At 33.3% G+C, this 21,983-nt stretch overlaps 1 protein-coding gene and 1 pseudogene across 1 annotated transcript in view; one reads left to right on the forward strand and one right to left on the reverse strand.

Moving 5' to 3' along the window:
- The window catches only part of Dscam1 (Down syndrome cell adhesion molecule 1), a 119,935-nt gene that overhangs the window by 88,220 nt on the left and 9,732 nt on the right, over positions 1-21,983 (reverse strand). The window lies entirely within an intron of this gene.
- LOC148279859 (tubulin alpha-1 chain-like) lies at positions 1,006-14,800 on the forward strand (annotated as a pseudogene).

The raw sequence follows: 21,983 nt of genomic DNA on the forward strand, positions 1-21,983 counted from the left end.
TATCAGTTCATGGTTTACCTCTTCGTTTTAATTCTCAAGCACTCTTTTAATACCCATTCAGAATTCCTCTTTCTTCTCTAACTTTCATCTTCCATCCACCATCAAGGATTGTTTTTATTTTTATTTTTTTTGTTTTTTTACAATAAACATAAGTGATAAAACAGAGTATTAAAAAAATAAAGCATAATTACATAGCAATGAAATACATATTAATAGTAAAAATAGTAAACAAAAAATCCCACAAAGGCATGGCATGTTCGTGGGTATACAAGAAAATGTTAATGAATTTTTGCTCCTATAGTAAATAATGGACAGTTATAATTTTTGTGTAACATAAGAAAGAAAATGTTACAACATTATCTCTGTTTAAATCACGTCTGAAGAAACATCTCCTTTCTCTTCCTTAATCTCTCCTCCTTTCCTCTTTCCCCTTTTTTCCTTTTCCCATTGAGTAATGGTATTGATTTAAGGTAATTTATACACAAATACATTCATTTATATTTTTAAATTTCTTTATCTTTATTTTCTATTGAATATATTTTTATTTGAATAATAAAACTAAAACTTTTATTCTATTAATTGGTTGGTAGAAATTGCCATTTGGCAAAAAGCCCGCCAATGTACAATTAACATTATGTACAAAAAGTTAAATAAAATAAAAAATTCAAAAATTGTTTTGAAATTTTGTAAATTTTCTATTTGTATCAATATTAAGTTTTCTATCTATATTCTTATTCGTAAAGAAAAAAGTACATTGTCAAGTGTCCTCGGCACGGGTTGCCCCAGCGAGGATACAGTATTTTATTAATATTTAAAGCATTAAGTTTGTGGTCAAACATTTTACTAAATGTTATTCAATATTTGTATATAACCACTTCCCGACTTTTCTATGTCTACCGGTTTCGAAACGTACCCGTCTCTTCGCCAGGACGCCGATTAAACCAACCAAAACCCACTATACGCCTTCATCATAGTTGTAGCACAAAAATATAAAACCAACACGGCATGCAGGTACGTCTAGAAACCGGTAAAATATTGTCTTAATGAACTTAATAATAATTAAGGATTGATTTTGTTTTTCTCTAAAATTTTGATGCAGATAGAACCGATATTTAAATATAAATATAATAAAAGTTTAAAGTAAAAAAACATATTTTGTTAGATAGAACCTTGTTTCCCAACGTGACGAAATGCCTAGCCCTACATATTATCTATGTTATATTCCCTTCTCAAATTACGTTTTGACATTTTATTTTACCTTAGTTTTCATCAATTTAATTATTTTTGCATACTTACTATACTATGAATATGAAGTGTGAAGCACTACGTAACCGACTAGCAATAAAAGCAATTCGCGCCCCTGGCTTTCACAACAGTAGAATGTAAAATATATTAGATAATAATTTGGTATAGTGGCTTGGCTTAGTCTCGAATATTATAAGAGAGTGTTTGGATTTCCGTTCACGTGCTTTCGGTAGTCTGTACGGAATACGGAAGGATGAACGGCCGCGGCCGTGACGGCCGTAAACAGATGAATCGGACGAACGAGACGGCAAAAACAAAAAAACTATCACGCTTTAGGTGTATCGAGAATTTCAGACTTCAGACTTCTTTAATTCCATCAAGAAATATTGCCTTATTGTTATTTTATTATCTTAAACTATCCATAAAGTAATCCGGGCCGCGGTCCCATTGTGTTAAACACACTATAACAGGGTTGTTTTTACGTTTTTTATATCAAGTTTCGGAAACAGAGTTTCATAATTGCATGAAATAACTGATAAAATCGATTTGATCAGTGATCAGTAATTTCCCTTCACTAATGAAATTAGTTTGACAGCTGTCATTCTAATCGAGCCATATTTTAAGGACTGCAATTAACTGTGTTGCTACTTGTGAAAACCTGTAACTGGCTTATTTGTTTTTTTTTTATATATGATAAATGTAGTTGTTGGTTATCCGAATAAAGAATAAAAATTAAAAATGTAAAAATAAAAAAATATATATTTTTAACTTTAGCTTGAATTTCGTTAAGGCGTTAATAAAATTGTTTAGTTCGTGAGGCAAGTTGTTAAATAAGTTCATACCTTGATATACATGTATATAACTACTTTCAAAAGGTTTTGTTCATATTTTGTTATTTAAATGAAAAGTTTAATTAAAAAAAAAAAAAAAAAAATTTTTTGTTTTTTTACAATAAACATAAGCGATAAAACAGAGTAATAAAAAAAGCATAATTACGTAGCAATGAAATACATAATAATAGTAAACAAAAAAATCCCACAAAGGCATGGCCTGTTCGTGGGTATGCAAGAAAATGTTAATGAATTTTTGCTCCTATAATAAATAATGGACAGTTATAATATGTTTGTGTAACATAAGAAAGACAAAATAAAATATTCTTTAAAAGTTTTTTTTTTATTATCGTTAAAAATTTGTCGAATTTTATTCTGCATATTAGGTAGTAAGTATGAGAAGAAGACAGAAGAGGTAGGTAATAAAAAAATAGGATCTGCGATACAACAATATAATATAAAAAAGCGAAGAACGCCAGGTGTGCGAGAGATGAATGCTCCTTGCAGGTAGATCTACAGATCCTAACACAATGGACGAATGGACATACATAATACATTATGCAGAAATAACTGAGGTATGCTTGTAGGTAAGGTATGTATTCGTGTATTTGACCTAAAATACTTATTTGATAGAAACTTTTACGAGGGAAATATTACGTAAGAAATAAAACGAAGCAAGACAATACTTTATTCCACATTAAAAAGTTAATTTATTGTTCATTTATAGTCATGATTAAAATACTTAGTATTTGTAAATGTGTGTGAGAAGATACATTTTATGAATGACATAAAAAATGACGTATTTATGTACAATTTGCATGAACCAGTTTAAAATCAATTTTACAGGTATAAATGTGATTGTGCTATCAAGGACGAACTTTATACGCAAGAAAAGGTCTACGTGAATATTTATATAAATCAGAGTCTCCCAAAGCTTTTCAGCAACGCAAATCCGAAAATTTTCCATGCAAGAGGTCTTGGGTTCGATTTCCGACATGGTTGATACAAATTATTTATTTACAATAGTGTTTTCACACAAGAATATTTTAAAGTCCCTGGACTGGTACCTGAAGCGTAAGACTGATCATCTTACATTCATGTGACAAAAATGATCAAGATACGCTGCGATTGGTGTACCAATGCAGTGCCCTATGCACCATTATGTGCGGAAAGGGAATGATGAAGAAAGAGAATACATAATTAGGCCTGCCATCCAATTAGATGTATTAACCACATAAGGCAACCATTTAAACAATACAAAAAATAAAATAATAAGTAATCAAAACAAAATTAAAATATTTGAGTTTGTCCAAATGTTTGTAGACAAAAAACTGGATTTCACCCCCTCGGGAGTCATTAAGATTAACAAATTACAACAGGGATGGAGAATACCTTAAATAAGTGATTTTTTTTAATTTTATTTTTTTTTCTTTTATTTAGGAAACATACAGTACAGAATATGGAAGTCTAGGCATTTACAGGGCTTATGAACTGTCATTGGCTGGTTTAAGTGGCCACTTTACACACAGTGTAACATTCACCATTTTGCCTATGTTTGAACACCCATATTTCTTCCACTCTTCCATTTGTTGATTTTAGTGAAGTTAAAGAGATGAAACCTTTATTGTAGTGAAGAGATTCATCTGACTGAATTATTTCACATAGGTCATAAGCCTTGTAAATGCCTAGACTTCTATATTCCCTTATTTAAGGTATTCTCCACCCCTGTTGTAATTTGTCAAAACAATATTGATTGATTTAATCGAGCTGCACACTTATTTCATATAATTTATGAAAGATGGTGGAGTTCTGTAATTGAGGATATACGAGTTTATGAAGAATAAAACCAATCGCTGCCCTATGCAAATTTTACTAGACATTTAATTTGTTTTTAAAGTAAAATCAGTAAGTGGAGATTGGCACTCAAAAAATGCTGAAAATACTATTTAATAACGGAAAAAATAATTCTTGAGCTACATGGACGCGTAATAAGATACTGAACATAGGTATTGGCATTTATAACTCAATTTTCTAAAAATGGTCTATTGAACATACATGAACTAGGACAGCGCAATTCTAAGTTACAAATTGTAAGTTTTTTATGTATCCTTGATGAACTTCAAAAAAAAAATAAAGAATATACCACACAAAACGTCGCTTGGTGGTAAAAAGAACTAAGCAATAATATCATAGTTTTGAGAAAAAAACAATTGACTAGTTAACGAAAAATACATATTTCCGACGTAGTACTGACATTCATTTATTCAGCTAGGTTAATGAAACTTTTAGAAATATCCATTGCCGGATGAATGACAAATTTTAAAAGTTAACATTACAAAGATATACTAAAATAATGTGGAATTTATGCACCTGCTACGCAAGCTTCCTTACTATATAATGTATGTGATTAATATTCTGCGTACATATCTTATTTTTCATGTTTATGGTAACAAAAACCTCAATGGTGGTAATAATAATATGGCATCGCAGTGTGCAAACACTCCATAGTGGCTTCTACATCATCATTATTTAGTTGGTAAAAATTAACTCAGATCAAGTGTCATGCTTGACCACCGGCAGCAGATAGCGATGTTAAATACAGAGCCGAAATGACTTATTGATTTAATTAATTCAATATTGAATAAAAAAAAAAATTAAAAAGATTTTTAATCAAAACAATATCAATATGTATTACAGACTAACTGCCCCAAAATATATATTGGTAAAGATACCACCATATTGGCAATATATATTACAGTGACCTCGGTGACAAATATACACCCATTCCTCGAAACATTAGATAATGAGCCCCGTTCAAATAAAAACACAAAAAATATTCATATTCTAAGATGTATATTAGATACCGGCCATCCAAATAAATATGAATACAGTAAAAATTATACTATCCAGATTAATGAGTGCCGGATTTCATTGCTTTTAAAATATAATAAATAACATGTCAATTTTAAAAACTTACTTAAACATGTCCAGCAAAGTTAATTATGAAATAAATTCTGTAAAGCAAACAATAAATCAAGTATTATTGTTATCAAAAACATTTTTTCACTTTGTGGTATGACATTTTACACTTATTTGTTTATAAATTTGTATAAACCACTTTAATTTTTTTATTATACTTCGACCGGTTTCGAGTTTACTACCTCATCGTCAGGAATTTAACTACGAGGTTACTACCTCATCGTTAAATTCCTGACGATGAGGCAGTAACCTCGAAACCGGTCGAAGTGTAATAAAAAAAATAAAATGGTTTATACAAATTTATAAACAAATAAAAATAAATAAAGTGTTACGGTAGGCAAGAAAGACATTTTTAAGTTAAATTAATAAACAAGCAAGCATATATTATCACGCAAAAATAAGAAATAAAAATATGTATCTATGAAATGCGTATTTGCCAATACTACAATGCAATTTGATATAATAGTAAAAAATAAAAAACAAGCATAAGGTAATAAAAATAAACAAGTAAGTATTTTTTTAATTTATGGAATTGAACTGTCAATAATAGTTTGACGAGCAGCTACAGTTATATACAAGGCTTATTTTAACTGCAAAAGGTATGTTACTTCTAATTTTTTAACTATAGGGTGAGAATCTGGTAGTGGAAACTCATACAGGAGAATCCGGACTATTGACAGTCATCAACAGATCTTCCGTCCCACTTTGAGAGCGTTCGGCATTTTGTGTCCTATTTTTATTTATTTTAACAATCACCTTTACTATTTTTACCATGTATGATATGACCTCATGCGAAAAGTCCTTATGACTTAATACTGTTACGATATCTTCTAGATCCTCATCGAAACTTCTGCATCGCGCCTCCAGCAGCATTCGCTCTAAGCTGAAAATGGGACAATGCATCAACAGATGTGGGACATCTTGGGGCGTCTCATCATCACATGGACAGCTAATGATTTCTGAGAGCTTGAAACGGTGAAGATAGCTCATAAAACATCCGTGGCCTGTAAAGGTTTGAGTCAGTTCGTAGCCAACTTGCTGCGTTTTCTTGAAATCAAAAGCATGAAAGATTGTTGAAAAAAATATTTTAGTTGCCTGTCCAGTAGTTTCACGTAAATACCGGTCGTTCCAGAGCGTAAGAGTTCTGCCTCTTATTTTCTTTTTGGCAAAACTTAAATGAAATGTCATTGGTTGGTTCAAGTGGCCACTTACCAAACTGATTTGGGACCAAAAAAACTCGCCAAAAATATCCTTGTTAAAAATTTCAGGTAGGTACGGTGCAATTTGAAAAATATTTTCTCATTTGAAATAAAGTTTTTTTATTCCTCGCTCATCCAGCACTGTTATCTCGCGGTTAAATGACACATGTGTCCAGTGACTAGTGACTAGTCCGCTCGGTGTGTGATGTGACGAGTCACAGCTCACAGCAGTTTCGGGTGCCAGACCGTGACCCGAAACCGGCCATTTCTGGTGGAACTCTCAATTTCAAACATAATCAATTTGAGCGCTTTATGACTACCATGTCCAGTAGAGACCCACTGTTTCAGAAGGCCTGAGCACCTAAATGTTTATTCCTCATAACATCCGGCATACCCTACACAGCTAATTTAAGATAGTGTTTTATGTTTTGATTCGAAGTTTAATTCCGGTATAATATACCAAAGTAATATTATTCACCTTTTTATAATTTTAATATTAACGGAAACCATAATTATACAATCTAGGTACATGTATTATAATTATCGTTTTAACGAGGGATCCATTGCACATGCAAGTAATAAATTGTCGAAATAAAATATTCAATAAGCCATTATTTTTTTAATTATTCTAGTTTTTGTTTTCGCCGCGGCTTACTGCTCTGGGATTTGACGCAAAGCCGAAAAGTTTAAAAGTTGGAAAGGTCTTTGGTGGAAATGTTTTGACCCTTTTTACTGAATAGTCATTTGATTATTGTTCGTACGCTATTTTTTAAGTTTTTGTGCGGCGCGACGGAATGACGTTACTTTGTTTTCACAATTTGTGACATTCTAGGAAGAACTAAATACGTATTCATTTTGTTCATTGTTCGTGCCCCGCGCGGTCTTCGTGGACCTCGAGCCCACCGTGGTGGACGAGGTCAGGACCGGGACATACCGCCAGCTCTTTCACCCGGAGCAGCTCATCACCGGGAAAGAAGACGCCGCCAATAACTACGCGCGCGGTCACTACACAGTCGGTAAAGAGATCGTAGACCTCGTACTCGACAGAATTCGCAAACTGGCCGACCAATGCACTGGACTCCAAGGGTTCTTAATCTTTCACTCGTTCGGCGGAGGCACCGGATCCGGATTCACGTCCCTGCTGATGGAGCGCCTCTCCGAGGACTACGACAAAAAGTCGAAGCTGGAATTCGCCATCTACCCCGCGCCGCAGGTCTCGATGGCCATCGTCGAGCCCTACAACTCCACCCTCACCACCCACGTGACCCTCGAGCACTCCGATTGCGCCTTCATGTTCGACAACGAGGCCATCTACGACATCTGCCGCCGCAGCCTGGACATCGAGCGCCCGACCTACACGAATATTTTTATTAACCGTATTTTCTGAGAATAATTAATTATAACAATTACCGGCAAGTTCACAATAAGTACTCTATAAACTTGTGTCAATTTAAAGCAGTATATCAATACACTCGACACCAAATAAATTCAGTAACGCGTGACCCGGTAAAAAAAGGACAGAAAAAAAACTGGATGATGATGACAAAAGTTACCCGGATAAGGTAAGTATGTCATTAAATTTGTCAAATGATAAATCCTACGTAGTGAATTATACAGGGTGTTCTTTAAACCCTGTCACATCCGAAACCACGATGATCAGTATGGGCAAGGAAGACATATTGGCATATTTAAAAAAAATATTTAGAACGAAGAAAATTTGTAAAAATAAAATATTAAAAATAACAAATGGCTGCTTACTTCTGCAGAGGAGAAGCGAGGGGGGTGCGGCCGCGTGGTAACGGTGAGTCAGACTCCCCCCTCCCCCCTCCTCGTTTCTACCCTGCAGAAGTTAGCAACCATTTGTTTTTTTAAATATTTTTTTTTTTTACATTTTATTCGTTCTAAAAATTTATTTTAATGTTCCAATATGTCTTCTTGCTCATACTGATCATCGTGGTTTCGGATGTGACAGGGTTTAAAGAACACCCTGTAGATGTTTTTAATTATTTTATTTATTTCCTATTTACTTCGTGTTATCCAGTCTTAAACCAAAATCCTATAACGTTATTGTTTTAACTATTTATAGACTTTTTTGTTTACATCTTATTTTTGTCTGGGTACGTTACACAACAAACTTTTAAAACAACGCGTGGGAGTTTTTATGATATTTATCTTATCATCAAAGTATTATAAAAAACTGGAGTTCAATGAAACTTCATTAATAACGCTAACAAAAAAAGCAAAAGTAAAAATGTGCTTTGATAACATGCTGGATGTATTAAATATAATTATATAAATATAAAACAACTAATTGGTCAAAATAAATAAGTGGAAGTGTACCAAGTATTTTTTAAATTAATAACGTATATGTAAATATAAGTTATTACATCATTTGAATGGAATTCCATCAAGAATTGTCAATAAATAATTTAAATGAAAAAAAACAACTTTGATTTTATCAGCTTTTTTTTTCTACCGACCAAAGTAGCTTGTGTGGCTTTGAAACCGGTCAAAATCACCTCAAGGGCGCTGTACAATGAATAAATATCCCATCACGTCTAGCAGCTACAGAGCGCATGGACGATAAGTAATCTAGCCCTCATTTACACTATGTTTTAATTTGACAAGTTTAGTGTTTGAATGATATGAAAATTTAAAAAATATTTTTTTTAAAACTCGTTTCTTAAAAATAGGAATTAGATTATAACAAGTCTTGCAGCTACTGAGCGCATGGACTGTTAAAATTCAAGTGTTTTATGGTTAATAACATTTGCATATTGAAGCAAGATTACCAATCATCTTGCAGCTACAAAGCTCATGGACGCATGGAATATTAGCAACTTAAAATTATATTAATAAATTTACAAAAAAAAAAAACATTGAGCATAGTAAATAATTTGTGAAGTCTTTATGCTAAAAAGTAAACAATAAATAAATAAAACACTGTTTCAACATCGAGTATTATATTAAAATACAATAGACACGTATCTGGCAATTCTACATTACAGTATCTGATATTGTTTTTGCTCTCTGTAAACCTCGCAAAATGCAGATTCAATAGTATAACGCGGGGACCGTCGATATATTAATATTTATTTATTTATTAAGGATTTCATACAGTCCTTATATAAATACAAGGTAAAAAAGAACTATTGAAAAAAGTAAGACCAATTACAGATTTCGCATTAGTTTATTATGAATGCAAGAGGAGAGGGGAAAAATAATCAAATTCTAAAAAAATAAATATATGAAAATATAAAAAGTACATAAAAGGGAGAAGACATTGTATGGCTCCAACTCTACTTTCCTCCCCTCTCTCTCTGCTTCCATGAACATTTATATTTCTTAGTAAAAATTCACAACCAACAATAATTAATGAGATGCAGGTAGTATATGTACATATGAATAAGTAAAAATTAAGAGTTGAAATTAAAAGTTAAAATTAAAAATTAAAATTAAAAGTTAAAATTAAAAGTTAAGCAGGAAATACATTTAATATGAAGAAGTGATTTTTCAAAAGACGGTTAACATACCCATAGGCACACTAGCAAATGCTGAGAAGTTCCGGATTGGCCCACTTTATAATATCCTTCCTGATCCCAAAAATTAAGCAAATTTTTTTAATAATTTAAGTGCAGAAAAATCCTTTTTTGAAAAAATATAAACCTTGTAATAAGCAAGGTAAAAAATAATAAGCAAGGTAAAAAATAATGCAACTCCCATATATATATAAATATATATATTAAACATACCTATAGGTACTCGTAATTCAATTGACAAATACACCCCATTTAATACTGTATAAAGCAAACACGTTTACAAAAAGACGGATTGTAAAAATTCGTAATTATTAAATGTTGTACTGAAAATTAAACGTCAGTAAAATATAATTATGAATGTATATGTGTACTCGAAAATGCTGCAAATTTTGCAAACAGGCAAATACGTTCGTTGACAAAATAATTATGAGCGCCAACACGCAACACACTGAAGTTCCCGCAATGGGTCTTTGGGTGCATACAAATATAGCATGCCATATCTAATAAAAAAATTACAATGTATACATGGCATACGTCCCTTAAAATTATTTAGATTGACGTAAAATGTAAAATTTGTTGAAATGACTAACCGGATACCCAGCGGTTAACCCATCTTAAGAAATGATAAACGTTACTCTGAACTACATACTGTACATACGCAATAAAACAAACGAATTCTTATGAAGTTTCCAAACAAAACAAGCAGGAGCTTCTGCTTGTATACAAGGAAAAAGAGGTTCATTCGAAGTGTTATATTTACTAATAAACAGTAGCGTGTAGCATTTCAGCAGTTCATGTAATCGGATTATACATTTCACTAGTTGTTGTAACAAAACAAAAAGAGGAGAAAGGTTAAAAGATAACAAGTATATTTTTAAATACTAACATTTTAAATGATCAGTAAGTAGGTTATCTAGAAATGCTCATTTTACTTCGTAGATATGCGAATATTTATTATGATTAGTTGTCAAAATATCTGATTTTATTGTGAAATTCGATGGCGTGGTGGAGTTTCCTCTTTCGAAACTTCAGTTTTAAACTAATTTGTAAAAAATATAATGCGAAAATTGGCGAAAGACGAATATTTTTCATGAATACGGATAGGTTCTATTTGTGCTATTTATTAATAATTCTTGATGGGATTCCACTGTAATTATAATATACAGTGTGTTAATTAAACCCTGTCACATCCGAAACCACGATGATCAGTAAGAGCAAGAAGACATATTGGCGCATTAAAATATTTTTTTGGAACGAATAAAATTTTAAAAAATAAAATATCAAAAAAAGCAAACGGTTGCTTACTTCTGCAGTGAAAAAACGAGGGGGGGAGGGGGGAGTCTGATACGCCGACAACATACGGCCGCGCTCTCCTTACTTCTCTCCTGCAGAAGTAGGCAACCACTTGTTTTTTTTTATATTTCTTTTTTTTTAAATTTCTTTGTTCTAAATATTTTTTAAATATGCCAATATGTCTTCTTGTCCATACTGATCATCGTGGTTTCGGATGTGACAGGGTTTAAAGAACACCCTGTATAATAACTAATATTTTTATATAATTTATTATATAAATACGGCTAAACTAAAAAGTTGTTGGTTAGACTCGCAAAAAGGAATAAATTTAAGGTATATGTGCCACCAAAACTAAAGATTGCTTGATAAAAATATATTTATCATAATTTCGTGTGTAGCAAAAATAATCAAGATACGCTGCGATTGGTGTACCAATGCAGTGCCCTATGCACCATTAGGTGCGGAAAGGGAATAAATAAATAAAAACCACTGAACTTCCCCATTCGATGAGGCTCAAACCTCAGACTGACGGTTATGATACTTTTGTCAGTAGAAATGCACCGTGAGGAGAATGTTGATACTTTTCAGCCAAAACGTGACGCCAGTCGATAGTCGATACCATACAGCATTGTATGCATTGAAAGCTTTAGCTGTCACATTTCATACCGGTTCTAAAGAAAATTATATTATAAGCGATATGTACAACGATAACGCAATACTCAATGCAAGGAATGTTGCAATCCAAAAAAATACTTCTCCATAATCTAGTGTCAGGTGTCATGCACTTTTTGGGTTAAAGAATATAAGAACGTGATTGTTATCTATAAATAAATATGTGTCCGATTTGTGACAGTTATGGCTATTTTTTACTGTCAAAATCACGCATACGGCTCCATCAGTTGTCAATTGACACCCAAAAGAAGTGGATTTGATGCATTTTTCTCAGATCGATAAATTCGCGATTGCATAATAGAAACTGTGAGTATTACTATTTTCTTATAAAATCTCATGATACATGCACATTTCATAGAACTACAATAAAACATGTGAAAAAAAATAAGCAAATTATATGTTCTTTAAGTAAAGTTTTTACTTCTCTCTCACGAAAATACAAACTGTGTTTAAAAAAAAAGTATTTTTAGGTTAGAAGACGTTATAATGAATGCGTTTCCTCTTGTGAAAAAAAAAGCTGGAACCTTAAAGGTTAACTTAACTTTTCTGGTGCGACACATAAGAGGATATGCGGCGAAGAGCAGTTTGATGAATAGATATCACATTGTAATACAGTTTTTCTATCACATCTCTCGCAGATGCCTCCCTGAATACTGTGCGAAAAAGACAACAGCACGTCGCGTCGGACTGATTATGCATAAAAATATAAAAAATCGTCAAAATCGAGGTCTCGTATTCACGTTTTTCGCACCCGAAAACTAAATTATATATTTATTTATTTTCTTAAGAAAGTTATCAGAATGAAATTTTCAATGCCGGCACCAATGATCTGTGGTCAGCATATTTTGTTTTTTTTTTTCAAAAATAATTATAATATTTGAATATCGTACGTCCGAGGACGGCAGATAAAACTGGGCGCTTTTAAAGGTTTTTGGATGGTCTGAGCTCCTTTAAAAGAAACGCCTAAAACATTACCATATATCCTAAGAGCCCTAACCTCCCTGACATCATTGTTTTTTTAGTAAAAAAAATAAAAATATTCCCTTTCTTTCCTTGGTTCCTCTTTCTCTCTCCTTCCAAACTCATTACCTGATTCCACATTCCTCATGCTTTAATTTGTAAAACAAAATGTACTTTTATTTCGGTTAAAAAACAGCTGTTATTTTTAAGGTTTGTTAATGTATGTATCTTTTAATACTTAGGTTTATATTTTGGTTTTTAGTACAAATTTTCGACCAACTATTCTATTGACCGGTTCGTTTTTTTGGTTGGCGGGAAGATATCGCTTTTAGCAATAATTCCACCAAAGTACCTATTCTTTGACTTATAGATTTAAATAAATTAATTTATCAATGACAACAAAAAACAAATGATAAGATCACACCAATGTTATATATCTATAGTGTGTAAAAAAATCATCGCTCTACCGCCATAATCCAGGTAAAAAATACAGGATTACGTCTGTATGGAAAAAAAGTATAACCACGCATCCATTTAAAAATTTACACATAAATCGTTAACTTACCTAAGTTTGTATTAGGTATTCATGTTAAAGATCTACGGCTCTAAGGTGGAATCCAGAAAATGAACTCTAACGAGAGTGTAAGTAGTACGTAGTACTAGTAGGAGTGCCTAGCATTAGTTCCGATTTCAAGTTCTCCGTACTTTTACGGGTCTCCTCGTTACTCGTTACCTACGTAGTTGGTTCTTGGTTCTTGGTTCCCGCCTATGACTATTTTTAGATGTCTAGTGACTCCGGCTGTCGATTGTAAAGGGACGATAAGAGATTTGCCGACGTTTGCCGATATAATCAAGTCGAACTTACACCATCTAAAAATGTTGTTACTTTTGCCAGTTACGCAGTACATTATCATTTCATTACATATTTCATCGGGTAGTGCGTTTGTTCACGTATTGCCTGTTGCAAGATACCTTAATTCTCGATCATTTCGTCGCCATCAAGGAAAAACTTACCAGCAACATAAAAAACTCTGCATGCGGGAGGTAAACTACGGTAACTCCAAATATGATGAAATTGAGTTATTACTACTACGTCGAAATCAAATTTTCATTAACTTCTAATTGCAACTCTACGCCAAATTAGAGGTTAAAGACAGTAAGAAAACATACAGTACTCCCAAAGATTAAAAAAATGTGTATTTTTGTAATGTGTTTCAATATATTTTAGAAAACAAATTTATTCTAAAGCCTCTCATTGAAAAATACAAGATGTTTAAAGTACATAAAATCACTAATTTATCTTTCCTGAAAAGTTGCGTTTTTTGAGATACTGTAGTTTACCTTGAGATACTTGCATTCAATGTTGGAGGCATTTAAAAATAAAATCTAATATTAATTATAATCATTTTGATTTAATATTTTTCAGTACTAATTCTGAATACTTTTATCTTAATTTTACCTTGTCGTGTTGAGTTGTACGACTGGACTGATGTGAAATCTGTCAATGGCCTATTTCACACGTATTGTCCCTATCCACACGGGACAGAAAAATAAGGGTGGGTGGATACTTATTTATTATTTTCAATTTTCGCTTTATTAATTTATTTTCATACTCCCTGGTAAAAAAAATAAAATCGAGTGGAGATTAGTCAGTCTCATTGTGTACTGGTTAGTGCGTTTGCCTGCCACTAAATAAATAAAAAAAAATATTTAAGTATAATACAATAAATAGCAATCCACCACATGTTATTTTATCGTTTTATGTGGATTTTTACTGTCGTCTGAAATAGACCATGGTACAAATTCCAGAACATCATGTTATCGATAAAATTTCATGCAAATATTCAACTTTTCGAATGAAAACTTAAGGTGACTATCAACAAACACCGGTAAATATTTATCTGGCTCATTGCAATAGAGATCCCGGTGGGCCGTCTAGGGGTGCTGGGTGGGGGTGGGGGTGAAGATACTCTGGCTGGCCAGGGGTGGATATGGAGTTGAGCCAAAGGTCACTGCCCCACAATATCCACATAGAAGTCCAACCGATCTTGAACTGATCACGAAGCCTCTGAAGCGTACATGAATTAACCATTACTTTTTTAACAATGGATGCAGTGATACACGTGAAGGTATATAAACACGTGTGCTTCCGTTAGATCCAATGGTTTTTACAATAAAAATATATGCTTATACATTTTTTAGATTATCCACCAAGTACCGCGTTCGAATGCCGGTTACATTAATATGAAATACGCAAACTAAATATATAAATAACAAAACACTTTGTTTTTAGACCACTTGAATTTATTTCAAAGAACTACTAAATTCGGAAGACACAGGTCCTTCCATCCACAGGCTTAGGCCTCGAAAATTAATTTGTCGCGCCCGCCACAGGCCTCGTACTATGGCCATGTGTGGCGTTTTTCATACGTTTTCGTATGTTTGAAATTAACGACCCGCTGTCGCCACCGCGTTAGGCCCGAACCATGGACGCGCCCTTAGTTTAGAATAACACCTGTAGATGCAAGGATCTAGGCTTTCCGAAACTAGTAGTGCTTTGAAATAAACTAAAGTGGTCTAAAAACAAAGTGTTTTATTAATTATATATTTAATCATGTTATTCCACAAAGTTTATGCCGATCCAATAATTAATATTAAATACCCATTTAAAAATTTAAAAACTAATACCGTAAGAATCATTAGGTCCAGAAGAAGACAGAAAAACCCGAAATTAAAATATTGCATAAAGTTTTTTTTAACCCATTATATATTGTAAATTGCGAAGGAATGTTTTATGTAGTTATTATTAATGTAAAACTTTAATCTATAAATATTAAGTAGTCCCGTGGCGGTGTCGCGGACTTACGTACTTACGTACCAGAGGTTTCGAGGTTCTAACTAGAGATGCCACGAATAGTGATTAGGCCGAAAACCGAATATCCGGCCAAGCTCTCGCCACGAAGCACCGAATATTCGGCGGCTGAATGTTAGTATGTATCTGTTTAATTTGTAGATCATGTCGCGACACGTGTTATTTGTTCATTATTACATCAGGTCAGCATTTGATTCAGGAAGAGGAAAACTTGCCGAAATCCGGCGCTCCCCAAACACTAGATTTGGAGATCGTGCTTTTGCCGATGACAGCCCCTCTGCCTGGAACCGATTGCCTTCAAACTTACGAATCATCGGCAGTCCCAGTCAGTTCAGATCCCAACTAAAATCTCTCTTCTTTAGATTATCATACCCTCAATTTTTAATCAGGCAATATAATATGTCACTTAAATTGTAAAGCGCCCTTGAGGTGTTTTTTCACAAAAATGACGCTGTATAAACCAGCCAAATGTGATTATTATATTATTGTGTTACTAATAGTCCTTATAATTATTCATTATTTGTTCATTGTACATCATGGCACCATTTAATAAAATATTGCGTATTTGGGAATATTATGAGATCTGTTGTGAAGGTAATAATCTGGCGTGTGTGAGTGTGTTTGCTGTGTAACAAGATCTCGCGAGGTATTACTCGTATTTATGAGGAAAAGCGCAATCGTTTGCTAAAAACAAATGCTGAAAAAAATGTTTTCATTCATCACAACTTACCACTGATAGATTAAATTTGTGATCAAAATAGATAAATTTTTTAGTAATATTTGCGTCCTTTTTTCATGATTTGGTATCCTGTATTCGGCCGTATAGTACGCAGTATTCGGCCGAATACCATAATGATGATAATGAGTTATTTACAATTTGTTAAAAATGGCTGCAAAATAAGAATGCAATTTATTTTTTTTTTAAGTAAATATTTTATTAGAAAAAACAGCAGAAATTACATGATCGTAAATTAATAAGCATAAAAAGTAGTGCTTACATCTAGATTAAGTTTTTCAGAAATACAATAGCAAAAAAAAAAACGAATTTTGATATTTGAAGTGGCCCTGTTACATCATTATAATACCATGAGGATTAAATAGATAATCAAACTTTTTTCTTAAACAATGAATGCTTGTCGTAATCTATTGTGATAAAACGCACGAAGGACGGTGAGGATAGAATAATGAATAGAATACCAATTATTGAAGTTTGCAGCCAGCCGAGAGCCGCAGCCGGGAGCAGGTAGCAGGTGGCGCGGTCCGATAGTCACGGACCAAACTACTGCCAGCTAATTTTACTTCTCGTCAAGTGTCAGGAAGTAGTAATGATTGTTTAGCACGGAACATCCATTAGCAGCGTGGACTAATGACTCACAACTAGTCTCTTCCTTGGTGCTGATAAATCCCTTTTCGGTGAGAAACGCTAAACGATGTCACGCCTGTTCGCGTCAAAATTTGTATCCCAACATTCAGCCGTACAAACGAGCAACATTACAACTATTATTTGAATCATGGGGTCATTACCATAAGCGCTACACGTCAGCGTGCAATCAAAAACCAACCGCTTCATGAAAATAAATATGTCAAACTCATCATATTATTTTGATGGGGTGTGGGCTTGCGCAATTCTTACAACATATGAATTACAATGTGTTTTTTACATAATATTTCTTCAATAGGCTTAATTACTCGACTAATTCATGTCTGCACCAATTTTAATTATGCAATCGAGTTCGTGCGGGTGGGATTTGCTGAATTTCCAGATTCTATTTCTGAGTAATGAAGAATAAACATCGATGTTCTTGAATGTGAGTTTACTTAAAATAGGTGAATTAATGACATCACATATTTGATTCGCGCTGAATAGCGCAGCTTGTGCAGGCGATTCAAAGTCCGATCGAAGTCTTTGAATAATTGCTGCAGAGTAAGCTGGAGTGACTTGTTTTTTTATAACCAATCTGAAATGCCTCAATAAAAAACTTAAATCGACCGTCAAGAACGTAAATCATTTAGAATATTTAATTTCATAAAGTTGAGTGTTGAAAGTATTGTGAAGTTAGCGTAAAGTGAACACTGAGCACAAGCTTGTGCTAGTACTAACAGGATTCCGAATTAGCCCCATGAGTGTGTATTTAACTAGTTAATTACAAAACAAGGCAAGGGTTTAAACATCCTCTATGTATATTAGACACTGCACCAACTTTCTTGGTACTTTGTTTCATCAGCGAATTTGTAAACAGTAATTTGCGAACGACTCCTTTTACTGAATATATGAATATGTGCAATAACATTTTAATTTAAACATTTAAATTTGTTCGTGAAAGTTCTTGGGGAAGTTCATTATAATGAATTATAGAAACAAAAGACGAGTGATGCACTCATTTATAATACTTAGTGACCAGCATCATCGCTTTCGCGATCTCCCGAGCTCGATGACATTTAACTGGTTTAATGAGGAACTTCAGTCCTACGGGAAATTGATTACAAAAAATTACTTCTTGCGCGGGGTAAAAAATAGAGCATTAAATTGTACGGCAAAGTTTCTTGAAAATGTACGGAAAAAAGAATAAAAAATATTTTAATAAAAACGCACTACTTTTAATGGCGTCACTGGTTCATGTGAATCAACCTATGATCTGAGAGCTATGGAAGATTTCCGGTCTGCTTGTCGCTTCTGGACCAATGGGAAGAACTGAATGAAAATAAGCGGAAATGAACCTCTGACGTTACACGCAGATTTATTTCAGAAATACAAAACTTTAAAAAATCGTAGCGCTGATAATACGATATATAAAAATAAAAATAAATAAAATTTGACTTAGTTTAATAGTCTATTAACAAATAAAAAAACCACTGAACTTCCTCCTTCTTCCTGGTATAAAATTATCAATATTTAGAAAAGCGTGGCAAAATTGCTAGTTTCATTTTAATCAGTGGAAAAGTTTACAAAATGATTGAAGGAATACGACTAGCATAATAATATTACACCGTTAATACGCACCAGGCTCCCGCACGCCAAGAAAATATTCATAAAGGCAAGCCGGAATTTAATATGCGTGGTGCTGGTGACTAGAAGCGCATCGCCTACATCCGGCGCCATTTACAATAAGAGTGTAATATCCTCTTGAACATTCAGGAACTGATCTCATATCAAAAGTTTGTATTATAATATAACACAATTAAAACTATTTTTATGCTATCAATCATAAATTACGGGCTGCCTTCCCAAAGGCAAACGTATTTACAGCAGTATAATTATTTTATCACAAATAAAACAGTATCATTTTCCGATGCGACGAATCGATTCAAGTGTCAGCTGATAACAAGTCAATTCTCTAATCTGTAATAAGGCTAATAAGAGTGAAATATTATGAACCTAATTATTATTTTTATTTAATGTAAAGGTATTACTTATCAGAATGCATATGTGGGCGGGCGATGGGTTTATTTTGCTTTTGAGAACATTATACCATCGTATGCAAAATGTAGGTAACGTAAAATAACATGGTCCAACCTAATGATAAACAGTTTTGGATATATTTTCAATATCATAACTTATATAAATCTAATAATCGTTTGCAATCATTTTCTATGCACACCAACAGCAATATAAGTACCTAGATAATAATAACCATGAATTGATTAATCACTATGAAATATTATGTCACACCATATGCTTATAAAACCATTATAAACATTGGATTTGTTTTTAGTAGCACGGTTGCGTGTTTATATTTTTATACCATACAGTTGTACGACTGTAGGTATAATAATAAATATGCTAGTATAAGAAACTCATAACCATGAAAAATCCCAACGATTCAACTATATGATACCGGCACGATGCGGTAAAACGACTCAATTATAGAAGTGAAGAAACTTGCGCTTTTTAGTTTACATCTATCTCGTGTCTGGGTTCGTTTATATTGTACATAAGTATACCAGCTCGTATGGAGCAATTTTGGCAAAAAGCCCAACAATCAATAGCAATGCCTTTAGCAGTTTCACTATACATAAGAGAAAATAAACTGCTATCATAACTCTATCAATGAAGCTATCAAAAATCTAATCTACAGCTCATCGTGCGGTTAACAAAATGCATACCCGAAATATGTGAGTCGTTCAATTTCTCACGAAGAATTAACTAGAACGTGCAGAGAATCCATTGAAGCTCACTCTTCGAGTCCTCTTGGGAAAAGAATGAAGAAAGGGAGAGGTTGCTAAATATAGCGCAAAGGGGGAACGGGAGGTAAACTCACTTTGTGTCGATTCCTATATAAAGCGAGAGTGCATCATTTTTGTAAGAAGGCGGTTTATGTTTTTGGGGCGTAAAGGAAATGCGGGTGTATTAATTAGTACACCAATCATGAATAATTAATGGCAGTACGACAAGCAAAAACATATCAAATAAGTATCATACGTTTTAACATGATATTAAAAGTTATGTAAATAAATATCATGTAAAATATGTTTTAACGGCTAATCCTGTAAGCCTCCAACAACGCAGTTAGAAAAACATACATTTTATAAATTAAAGATGTAACTTTGATTGATTAAAATATAAACTGTTAAAGTAATTGAAGACTTAATATTATGAAAATCATCAAGAAAATTATATTTCAAATGAAAGGGGTGCACATTTACATGAACCTCGCTATTAAAGGTTTTCAGTTTCGCCATTCAGGAAAATTTTCTGACAGTATCTACGTCGTACTTTGCCAATTATTACCAAGAAAATTGATAAAATTTAAATTTACAGCAGCTAAAAAGTACAACTTTCTATGTAAATCTAATCTAATTTTGTAATTGTAACACTAAAAACGTCATGTCATCATTTCAAATACAAAGATGTAACAAGTTCAAGCTGTTAACGACATGTCGTTCAGAGGTTAAATGAACATTTTGTATATTGATTGACCATAATAGAGTAGGAGTTCTATAATAGCTACTCACTACTTAACAACTCGTATATTATATCGTTTCATAAGGGTACCATTCCACAGTAAACTTAATTAGATAATAGTGAAAGTGTGTTCAACTTTAATATAAGTTGATCCCATTGGTGACGTCTAATGATCTAATGATCAAATGATCTCGGTAAACAGAAGGGTCAGCAGTCCTTAATTATTTGTAGTTTTAACATCGAAATGCAGATATTTCAAGTGTTTAAAAAACAGATAATTAATACTTCATTGCAATGCCAGCAGTGTGATAAATATGTCCACTCGACGTGTTACACGTTTTTATTTGTATAGAGCCACTTGAAATTTGAATTCAAATGAAATTTTATACAGCCAGATTTTATAAGACTTTGTTAGGTCTCCTCCTAAAATTAACCACGTACTTTTCAGAGATAATACGGTTAGGAAAAATAGACCATAGGGTGGGAGTATATTTCGTAAGATCCTTATGATATTGTTAAGACATTTGTTCATTGTCCTTTAAATTAGCCAATTTAGCTATTGTCGATATAGCACGGATTATAGGAGTAGTATCTGAATGAATTCAGCGCACCCACGATTCAATATTAAATTGGTTCCATTTCAAAATAGCAGCGGCTGTCTCCTGCTTCCTGCAGGCGGATTCTATCGATCGCTGCCGCAACTGACTTTATTATAGCTCTCTCCTTCACATTCCTCTCGCACACGGAGACAGAATACGCAGACCCACGTCTGGAGGTATGTCAGTGACTCCAGCGTGGTAGGACGCCCTCCCGTGACGTCACTGCGGTAGTGAACAGTGTTGGCGGGAAAACATTCAGGCGTCGATAAAATCTCATTTGATTATTAGAGAATTGCAGTCGAGGACGAAGATTGCACGACGACATCAGCATAGCCCGCCTTTTCATGCAAGAATTGAATCTGGCAGCTCGCTGTGAAGCTGTGTTTATACGTTTATACCGATGCCCTCACATTAATCACTAAGTCGTTAAAACAACTGCTGTGACTTGTATTATGGCTGTCTGGTAATTTTTATTTTCGTAAGTTGTTCGTTTTCAGTTGAGTTCTACGCGAGCGTTCTCGTTTGTGGGTATTCAAATGGACCTAACTCAGAAGTTTTAGTCACGCAAACGTGGGATTACTGTGGCACATTAGTAATACATAACTCATCAGTTGAGCTGAAGAAAATTACTGACTCATGAAAATTTAACAATAAAGAAGTAGATACATGTAATAAGCAAAACATGCAGGTATCTACCAAAACAGGTACGGTTAATTCTACACATTAAGATTATAAAACGAGATAAATGGCTCTTATGTTATGGAAATTAAATTGTATGCGAAAATCAGAAAAAATAACACTATGTTGTCAATGTTTCATTATCTTATACTAAAGTTTTTTTTATTTTTTATTAAAAAAATTAAGGTAAATACTCTTACTTTATTCCTTAGTT

The sequence above is a fragment of the Micrasema longulum genome, unplaced genomic scaffold (assembly GCF_059751315.1).
Source record: "Micrasema longulum isolate JH-2025_06_02 unplaced genomic scaffold, ASM5975131v1 h1tg000662l, whole genome shotgun sequence".
Lineage (NCBI taxonomy): Eukaryota > Metazoa > Arthropoda > Insecta > Trichoptera > Brachycentridae > Micrasema > Micrasema longulum.